Raw genomic sequence first — 11,424 nt, forward strand, 5'->3', positions numbered from 1 at the left:
GCATGGATTGAGATATTTGTTTTTAAAATCCAATCTTCCAATCTCTTCATTTTGTTTGAAGTATTTAATCAATGTCATTTTAGTGTAATTACTGATACATATTTATTGATTTATTTGTAATTATTATTTGTAAATAATAATAAGCTGAGGTTGAATGCTTCTATGAAGACATAGAAGACCTTCTCGAACTAACATGCAAAAAATACGTCTTTTTCATTATAAGGGACTGGAATGCAAAAGTAGGACGTCAAGAAACACCTGGAGTAACAGGCAAATTTGGCCTTGGTGTACAGAATAAAGCAGGGCAAAGACTAATAGAGTTCTGACAAGAGAACTTACTGATCATACCAAACACCCTCTTCCAACAACAAAAGAGAAGACTCTACAGATGGACATCACCAGATGGTCAACACCAAAATCAGATTGATTATATTCTTTGCAGCCAAAGATGGAGAAGCTCTATACAGTCAGCAAAAACAAGACCAGGTGCTGACTGTGGCTCAGATCATGAACTCCTTATTGCCAAATTCAGACTGAAATTGAAGAAAGTGCAGAAAACCACTAGACCTTTCAGCTATGACCTAAATCAATTCCCTTATGACTATACAGTGGAAGTGAGAAATAGATTTAAGGGACTAGATCTGATAGACAGAGTGCCTGATGAACTATGGACAGAGGTTTGTGACATTGTACAGGAGACAGGAATTAAGACCATCCCCAAGAAAAAGAAATGCAAAAAAGCAAAATGGCTGTCTGAGGAGACCTTACATGTTGCTGGGAAAAGAAGGGAAGCAAAAAGCAAAGGAGAAAAGGAAAGATATACCCATTTGAATGCAGAGTTCCAAAGAATAACAAGGAGAGATAAGAAAGCCTTCCACAGTGATCAATGGAAAGAAATAGATAGGGAAAAAAAAATGTGAAAGACTAGAGATCTCCTGAAGAAAATTAGAGATAACAAGGGAACATTTCATGCAAAGATGGGCTCAGTAAAGGACAGAAATGGTACGGACCTAACAGAAACAGAAGATATTAAGAGGAAGTGGCAAGAATACACAGAAGGGCTGTACAAAAACAGTCTTCACTACCCAGATAATCACGATGGAGTGAGCACTAACCTAGAGCCAGACATCCTGGAATGTGAAGTCAAATGGGCCTTAGGAAGCATCACTACGAACAAAGCTAGTGGAGGTGATAGAATTCCAGTTGAGCTATTTCAAATCCTAAAAGATGATGCTGTGAAAGTGCTGCACTCAATATGCCAGCAAATTTGGAAAACTCAGCAGTGGCCACAGGACTGGAAAAGTTCCGTTTTCATTCCAATCCCTAAGAAAGGCAATGCCAAAGAATGCTCAAACTACCGCACAATTGCACTCATCTCACATGCTAGTAAAATAATGCGTAAAATTCTCCAAGTCAGGCTTCAGCAATATGTGAACCATGAACTTCCAGATGTCCAAGCTGGTTTTAGAAAAAGCAGAGGAACCAGAGCTCAAACTGCCTACATCCAGTGGATCATTGAAAAAGCAAGAGAGTTCCAGAAAAACATCTATTTCTGCTTTATTGATTATGCCAAAACTTTTCACTGTGTGGATCACAATAAACTGTGGAAAATTCTGAAAGAGATGGGAGTACCAGACCGCCTGACCTGACTCTTGTGAAACCTGTATGCAGATCTGCAAGTAACAATTAGAACTGGACATGGAACAACAGACTGGTTCCAAAAAGGAAAAGGAATACTTCAAGGCTGTATATGTCACCCTGCTTATTTAACTTATATGCAGAGTACATCATGAGAAACACTGGACTGGAAGAAGTACAAGCTGGAATCAAGATTTCCGGGAGAAATATTAATAACTTCAGATATGCAGATGACACCACTCTTATGGCAAAAAGTGAGAAAGAACTAAAAAGCCTCTTGATGAAAATGAAAGAGGAAAGTGAAAAAATTGTCTTAAAGCTCAACATTAAGAAAACTAAGATCATGGCATTCGGTCCCATCACTTCATTGGAAACAGTGGCTGACTTTATTTTTCTGGGCTCCAAAATCGCTGTAGATGGTGATTGTAGCCATGAAATTAAAGGACGCTTATTCCTTGGAAATGAAGTTATGACCAACCTAGACTGCATATTGAAAAGCAGAGACATTACTTTGTCAACAAAGATCCATCTAGTCTAGGTTGTGGTTTTTCCAGTGGTCATGTATGGATGTGAGAGTTGGGCTATAAACAAAGCTGAGCACTGAAGAATTGATGCTTTTGAACTGTGGTGCTGGAGAAGACTCTTGAGAGTGTCTTGGACTGCAAGAAGATCCAACCGGTCCATCCATCCTAAAGGAAATCAGTCCTGAATATTCATTGGAAGGACTGATGCAGAAGCTGAAACTCCAATACTTTGGCCATCTGATGCGAAGAGGTGACTCATTTGAAAAGATCCTGATGCTGGGAAATATTGAGGGCAGGAGGATAAGGGGATGACAGAGGATGAGATGGTTGGATGGTATAACCGACTCAATGGACATGGGTTTGGGTGACCTCTGGGTGTTGGTGATGGACAGGGAGGCCTGGCGTGCTGTGGTTCATGGGGTTGCAAAGAGTCGGACATGACTGAGTGACTGAACTGGAACTGGATTTATAATTATCACACATCAATACCTTGTAATATGCATTAGTTAAACTAGACCACTGGGGCAGTATAAGCAGTAAAGAGTAATCCTTAGAATGACTTATGACTCCACAAATGCTATAATTCCTTATCAGCTTATTCTTGCATTTTTTAAGCATAGTAACTTCTTTTCCTTTTCAGGATTTGATATCTGTTGTTTCCTCTGGAGTGTTCTTTCTCCATTCTACACTTGGCTATCTTCTACTTCCCTTCATCTCTCAGTGAATCAGTCACTTCTTTAGGAAACCGTTTTATGACTCCTTATCAGTTCTATACTTTTTTTTTTTTCATTTTATTATGATAATGAAAATACAAAATAGTTGAGTATCAATTGACACTCCAGTACTTTGGCCACCAGATGTGAAGTTCTGACTCATTGGAAAAGACCCTGATGCTGGGAAAGATTGAAAGCAAAAGAGAAGAGGTTGGCAGAGAATGAGAGGACTAAATAGCGTCACCAACTCAATGGACATGAGTTTGAGCAAACTCTGGAGATACAGGAGGACAGGGAAGCCTGGCATTCTGCAGTCCATGGGGTTGCAAGGAGTCGGGCATGACTTAATGATTGGATAATGACAACAACAAATATATATCAAATCTAACATAGAAACTTTACTTTTCATGCTTTAGCGTATATATAAAACCTTTGATTTACTCATATGTCCACTCATAAATTTATCTTATTTTTCGCTATTTTTTAAAAAAATAAGTTGGAGACTAACAGTGGTATACTTTACCTTTAGACATGTCAGTAGACTTATCATTAATTCAAATTTTATTTTCTTTTTTAGTTTTATATTTCTTCAAAGTTAAAATTTACTGACAAATCTCTGGTTCATCCTTTAAAAGATTTTGACAAATGCATACACTTGTGTAACCCAAAACCCTATTGAGATATTGAAGACTGCATTATCTCAGAAAGTTCTCTTTGTTTCCTTCCACTCAATACACTTCCCCCAAGGAAGGATAATCTTATTTTCTCTACCATTGATTAATTTATGCTGTTATAGAACTTAATGTTTCATTTGGCATTAATCATGTGTTCAAAGTTGTAAAACATACCAGAGTTGATACTTTAAATGAATTATAAATAATAATTATAGTTTTCAAAATTGTTTTTTAAGAAATATGACCAAATATATATAATTGAACAAATGAATATTTGAGTGATTTCAGAGACTAAATCTTGCACATATGGCATTCCTAAAAATTTACCAATTATATTCAACAGTAATTAAAATCTGTCTAAAACTATTTAATATTTTTCACAAAGGAATCTGTAAAACTGTGATACTGTTTTGTCAATGTAAAAATATTTCTCTTTTTGTCCAACTCATATAAACATTTAGGAAGTATTAGTTTGCAAAATTATGTCATTATAATTTATTCAGTGTTTCTGACTAGATTTATTGTTAATGATTATATGAAAAAGATACTTTGATTACCATTTCAATACAAAAAGTAAGAAAATATTTTTCAGAACTTTAAAACATCCTAAGTTTATTATAGACTATTCAAAATTACATCTAAATATACTGGAAGAAAATAAAATTAAAGGTTCATATTTATAGGTAAAATATTAACCATGCCAAATGAATGGTATCATTCAAATAAATGTATATAAGATCATGTTGCATGAATTCTAACATTGAATAGGGTACATTTTTCAAATGTAAATAAAGGATGATTTTCTTGCCATCAAAATTTTTTCTTCCCTACTGTATATTAACAAGATAATTAAGCATCAAGAGTTAATCTTAAGTTTGTTTTAATGGCTGCAAGTTACTAATCAGTGTTTCTTATCTTCACAGATGTAAAAGAACAAGAACAATTATCATATTGATTTCCCATTTTCTCACGTTTCTTAGATGAAAGTAATTTAGTAGTATTTTCTTCCATTTATAGGTGACATATGAAAATCCAGAAAAAAATTGTGAACTTTAATAACAGTTTTATGTCTGAACACATGAGTCTATTAGTCATAAAGTACATTTTAGGAGCTTCCAGATTTGTATTGGCAATGAATGACATTTGAATTCAAATCAGTATATTGGCCTTGTACTAAGAAGTACATTTTGTTTGTTTGTTTGCTTCCAATTTGTTGATCTATGTTGACACTTTCTTAATACTGAGCATTTAGTAAAATTTTCTGACCTGATAGAGATTTCCTTCTCTATGCACCTCAAGATAGTTCGAAACAACTGTTGAGCTTCTAATGAAAATTTGCCAATTTATTTTCACATAATTTGGAAGAGGCTGCTTTAATTTTAAAATTAGCATTGTGTTTATTTTCCAGTTATTGTATTTTTATTTGCTTAATTTTCATCTAAGAAAATTGTTTTAATTAATTCATTTGGTAATGAGGTTAGTGAAGATAGAAATTTTAGGAAGTTGGATATCAGAATTAAGAATTCCTGTAGGATATTTTTACATTATAATTATTAAAGGTACAATAATAAAAGAATTAGCTTTTAATTTAAAAAATGATAAAATAAAATGAAACAAATATAAAATAATAAAAAACACAAACATAAAAATACAAATAGCAGACTGTATCACACAATAAAAATATAAAATTAAATAACATATACAATTATTCAAAATTGATTTTATATAAAGTCTCAATTCATGGCCAAATGTGTATTTTTTTGTATTTTATACTTTTATTTGCTATTAATTTAGATAGTTGTGTTAGTTTATTCTCTGCTATATTTTATTTTATTCAAATATAGAATTAACTATTGAATAAAAATATCAGGATATAAATGAAGTATTTCTTCTTTGTTCACTTGAACTGTAATAATATCTTAATGAACCAATTAACAATGTACATTTACTATATTGCAGTCTGTAACTCAAAATTTTGTTAACTAACCACTTGATGTTCTATAAACTGAATTTGTGTTCCAGTATGAAATCTATTCTTTTTGAGATAGTTTTGATTTAAACAACTTTCAGATACAGATGAGGAATTTCAGTATAATTTAGAAATGGTAAGCAGCAATTTACAAAAAAATGTTATTTTATTTTTACTTCAGAAAGTGAGAACATCAATGAAATGTTATTGATATTGATGTTTTTATCTGATTTCATTTTTTTCCACAAACATTTATAAAAAATTCTGCTTGGAATATGGATTTTAAAATTTTTGTGTATGAGTACTTTGTTTATGCAGTCCATATATCTATTCATAGAATGCATGAAATTAATGAGTGCTTATTCCAACCTTCAGCTATTCCTACCCAAACTTTCTTAAGAGGCTCATACCAGTTTCATCAGAGAATGTTTTCAACATAGCTGGAGATGGCTGCAGTATAATTGAACATGTACTGATAAGATCAACTGCCTATAATATTTATATTTTTTCATTCAATTATTGCTAATACCTTCTGTTACCATGGCAACTATAGACTTTATTTTTTGGGTTAAAGAGTCAATTGGAAAATTTTCCCCAGCCAGTGGGATGACAGTTTAGGTCAGGCATTAGCTATAATTTCTGAATATAAATAATCTGACAGATAATATCTGCCCTACAAATTCTCACATCTTTATTCAATTTAGACTTTTTCAGAGACAAGAGAAAGGTGAGGAGTCAGCATCACTAGTTTGTGTAGGTGATATGATTGCAAGGAAATTAAAATAGCTCTCCATACCTCAAATTTATGTCAATCAAGTCACAGACGTTTGAAATTTCATGAGACACATTATTGGATACTATCTAGGATAGATAGATAGATAGATAGATAGGTAGATAGATAGGTAGATAGATAGGTAGATGATAGATAGTATCTAGGAGATAATAAATATATATATATATATATATATATATATATACATTATACAACAGGCTATATATATACATGTACATAGGAAGAGACACTGTCAATATCTACTACAGGAAATAATTTGTAGACTCGCACTTCTGTCATAGCTGTAATCATCATGAAGTCTGCATACACCAGTAAATTATAGCCAAAAAATCATGATCAGAGGCTGATACAATGCTAGGGAGGTGTTACTGTGGGCAGAAGCTATAGAAAACATATCAACACTGATTTATACAACATATTTTATAATCTGGACATTTCATTTTCAGCATATGTCCTTAAATTTTATATCTTTTAGCCTAATTAAGAAAAAGTACTCAGCATTTTAAACTGGGAGATAGTATGAGAATGTGAGCTCTTTCAGTTTAAATACTTTCAAGGAAGAATTTTACACTTCATAATAAATAGAGAAAATAGATAATCTATCTCCTAGTTCTGAAGTACAAGGTTGTGGTAGTTTACTTTTATTTGTGCTATAGCAGACCATAATTATGTATTTGATAAAGATTATGTAGGTGACTAGGTACAGTATGTTTGTTTGTTTGTTTTTTAAAAGAACATAGCAAATAAAGGCAAAATTAGAAAACTGTAGTCATTAACATTATTAGTAGGAATAAACAAAATAAAAATTTTAAAAGGTTGTATGCTAACATGGTATTTAGGAATGCCTAAATCTTGTTCTTTTGTAGTTCATTCACCACTACTTACAACATAAATGACAGGAATATGTGAATGGAAATCAATGACTAAAAAGATACAATTTCTATTATTTTTAGACACTGGTCTCAATCCTCAGATTTGAGGTCTAATGACCTAGAGTAGAAGTTAATATTTTTTTTGCATAGGCTAGATGTATCACAGTGCTTATAACCATATATAAATTATATTGTTCTTCCATTGCTAAGTTGTGTCCGACTCTGCAACCCCATGTACTGCACCAGACCAGGTTTCTCTGTCCTTAATTGAAAGTAAAAATGTTAATCACTCAGTCATGTCTGGCACTTTGTGACACCATGAAATATAGCCCACCAGGTTCCTCTGTCCATGGAATTCTCCAGGCAAGAATATTGGAAGGGGTAGCCATTCCCTTCTCCAGGAGATCTTTCTGACCCAGGGATTGAACCCTGGTCTCCTGCATTGTAGGTAGATTCTTTACCATCTGAGCCATCAGGAGACTCTGTCCTTAACTATCTTCCAGTATTGCTCAAACTCATATCCATCGAGTCAGTGATGCCAAGCAACCATCTCACCCTCTATTGCCCCCTTTTCCTCCTACTCTTAATATTTCTCAGCATCAGGATCTTTTCCAATGAGTTGGCTTTTAATATCAGGTGGCCAAAATATTGCAGCTTCAGTTTTGGCATCAGTCCTTCCAAAAAATGTTCAGAGTTGATTTCCTCTAGAATTGACTGGTTTGATCTCTTTGCAGGCCAAGGGACTCTTAAGAGTTTTCTCCAGATCTACAGTTCGAAAGCATCAGTATTCAGGTGGTCAGCCTACTTTATGGTCCAACTCTCACATCCATACATGACTACTGGAAAAACCATAGGTTTAACTATATGGACCTTTGTTGGCAAAATGATGTTTCTGCTTTTTAATACTCTGTCTAGATTTTCTGTAGTTTTTCTTCCAAGATATGTGTGTGTGTGTGTGTGTGTGTGTGTGTGTGTGTGTTAGCTGCTCAGTCGTGTCTAACTTTTTGTGACCCCAAGGACTATAACCCTCCAGTCTTTTCTGTCCATGGGATTCTCCAGACAAGAAAAATGGAGTGGGTTGCTATTCCCACTCCAGGGGATCTTCCTGACCCAGAGATCGAACCCAGGTCTCCCGCATTGCAGGCAAATTATTTACCTTCTGAGCCACCAGGGAAGTCAAGCATCTTTTAATTTAATGCATCTTTTAACTTCCAAGGAGCAAGCATCTTTTAATTTCATGGCTGAAGCCACCATGTACAGTGATTTTGGAGCCCAAGAAAATAAAGTCTGTCATTGTCTGTCATTGCTTCTACTTTTTCCCCCTCTATTTGCCATGAAGTGATGGGACTAGATGCCATAATCTTGTGTTTTTTTTTTTGTTTTTTTTTTTAATGTTGAGTTTTAAGCCTTTTTTTTTTTTTTTTTTTTTTTTTTTTTTTTCCTCTTTCTTCTCCTTCATCAAGAGCTCTTTAGTTTCCTCTCATTCTGCCATGGGGGCGGGGGGGGTGTCATCATCATATCTGAGGTTTTGATATTTCTCACCAGCATCTGATTCAGGTGTGATTCATTCAGCATGGCATTCTGCATGATCCATCCCCTAGAAGTTAATAACCAGGTGACATACACAGTCTTGATATATGGAACCAATTTTGAAACCATCACTTGTTCCAGCTGATCTATTGTTTGTTCTTGTCCCACATACAGATTCTCAGGAGGCGGTAAGTGTCTGATATCTGTTCTTTAAGTCTTTCAGAGTTCTGTTGTGATCCACACAATCAAGCTTTAGCATTAGTCAATGAAGCAGAAGTAGTGGTTCCTGAATCCCTGCTTTTTTAAAAGATCAAGATTTTTTTTAAGAAATTTTTGTTAAGCAAAAAAAAAAGATGTTTGCAATAGGTTGTGACTAATCCTCACTCAAAATTATAATACCATCTACTAATCAAAGAAAACTTATCCAGTAGATACAATAAGCTGCAGATAAAAAATAAATCAAAGGCACGTATTCTTTGCACAATTCAGTTATTAACACGGTATGGGTTTATTGAATTAAAAAAGATAAAATAAATTTTAAATAGCAAGTAAATAAGAATTGTTCATCTTCTTGCAAGAATGGAATATCCTGCATACAGCATCTGGTCTCTTTCTGTTGCTTTAAATTTCTCCTCAGAAGGACTAGTAAATTTATGATGATGTATCAGATTTTTGACTGAGAACTAATTTACAGCATGTATGAGTTGGGAAGCACTTTTTTTGACTTAAAGTTTGGTCTGAATAACATAATTTATATATCTGATAAATATCTATATAGGACCATGATCAAGTATGATTATTTTATACTTATAATAAAAGTATAGATAAATAATTTAACAGCAGATTTAACAGACTTCAGTTACTACTGTCCTGTGTTATATGACAGCCTGATTTTTGTCCTCTTTGCACTACTTCCTACTCCAAAGAAATGATGAAAAAAAATTGGTGTTCATCAGAATGAACAAGGGTGAAGTAATACTATTTTTTTCTTTTTTTTTCTTTTCCGTTTCTCTCTCTCTCTCTCTTTTTTTTTTTTCTTTTCTCCTCCCCAGGTATATTCTCGCTAATGAACCAGGGCTTGCTCTGGGAAGTTCTCCACAAGGAAATAAAACCAAAGCCGGCAGTGCAGCCTGGCTTTGGGGCCCCCAGGGGAAAGCTGCCGCATTAAAGGGGCCCATGCCCTCATCGCTGGAGGAGACATGGGAGAGAGCACTTGGCTGCTCCACAGAAATTACTGCTGCACCTCCAATGCCCGCTTCATTTATCAATTTCATAGCAGAAAAACCCATATGACCGCCTTGTTCGCTCGCTCGCTAAATCTAGTCGCAGAAAGCTCCCCACCGCCAGTCAAGTGTGTTACGCACGGGCCTGGATAAAGTAACTTGAAATACCACTAATGATTTATACTTAATTGAACCTCTAAGTGATTACAGTGGCAGGAATGAATGGCACACACCCGGCCCGTTCCCTCGCCCACTCAGCCCAGCATCTCTGGACAGTGGTGGGGAGGTGGGGGGCAGCCTTCACCCGGGAAGTCAGGGAGGACCGCCAGCCGGCTTGAGCCTTTCTCCTGCATCGCATCCCCCAGCCGGTCCTCTGGGTCCCAGCTAAATTGCTCTCGCTTGCAGTAAATGACTCCATAAGCACCATATCAGACCATTGATCCTTTTTATTAGATTACCCAATTGTAAGGTTAATGCATTTGCATTTGGCAAACGGAGTCGGCCAGCCTGAATCCCCACAAGGGGATCGGTGTTTCAATGGACACACAAGGAGAGCGGCTCTGTCAACAGATTGATCTGTTGGTAGCAGTTAGCAGATGTTGAGGCCCTTCCTAGGAGCACCCCCCACCAAAAGAAAGTGCCAGAAGAATACACATCCGGGGCTGCTGCATCTATCTTGGCAGAAGCCCCCCTCGCAACCAGAAGGCCAGCCCCGCTGCCCACTCCAGGGACTCGTGTTTCTGGAAGAAGGAAGGGTCCTGCGAAGGTTTCCGATCTCCTCGGACAGGGACAAAGGTGGGCAGCTCACCTGGGACCCAGAACCCGGCCAGTCCCTCTACTGAAAGGAGAGCCACAACTCAAAGCAGTGATAAGGACACAGGCTTCAGGGGCCAAAAATTCTTCTTTGCAAACACGATGGAGTCAGACAGGAGCAGCTGTTTCTACCTGGGTTTCTATACCCAACGTGAATTATTTTTGGTTTTTCTAAATATATTGACCAAACATCCTTGAGGTAGTCCACCCGTGTAAGGATTTGCCAATCAGTGAATCTGCAAGTTGGAGAAACCTACTTTGTTGACCTAATACGAGCTCTAAGTGTGTGTGCTCAGTCGCTAACTCATATCCAACCCTTTGTGACCCTATGAACTGTAGCCGGCCAGGCTCCTCTGTCCATAGGATTTTCCAGGCAAGAGTACTTGCCTCGAGTGGGTTACCATTTCCTTCTCCAGGGGCTTTTCCTGACCCAAGGATCGAGGTCATGTCTCTTGCATCTCCTGAATTGGCAGGCAGGTTCTTTACCACTAGTGCCACCATAGCTATGGGTTTGGGGATCTCAGAGAAATCCAGAGTAATCCAGAGAAATCACCCCAGAAAGCTACATTCTTTTACAGATGGAAAAACAGAGACCCAGAGAGAGAGTGAAACTGACCTGAGGTTCCTCAAGAAATTCATGGAAAAATCTCCCCAGTCTTCTGCCTTCCAGATCAG

The sequence above is a fragment of the Cervus canadensis genome, chromosome X, assembly GCF_019320065.1.
Source record: "Cervus canadensis isolate Bull #8, Minnesota chromosome X, ASM1932006v1, whole genome shotgun sequence".
Classification (NCBI taxonomy): Eukaryota; Metazoa; Chordata; class Mammalia; order Artiodactyla; family Cervidae; genus Cervus; species Cervus canadensis.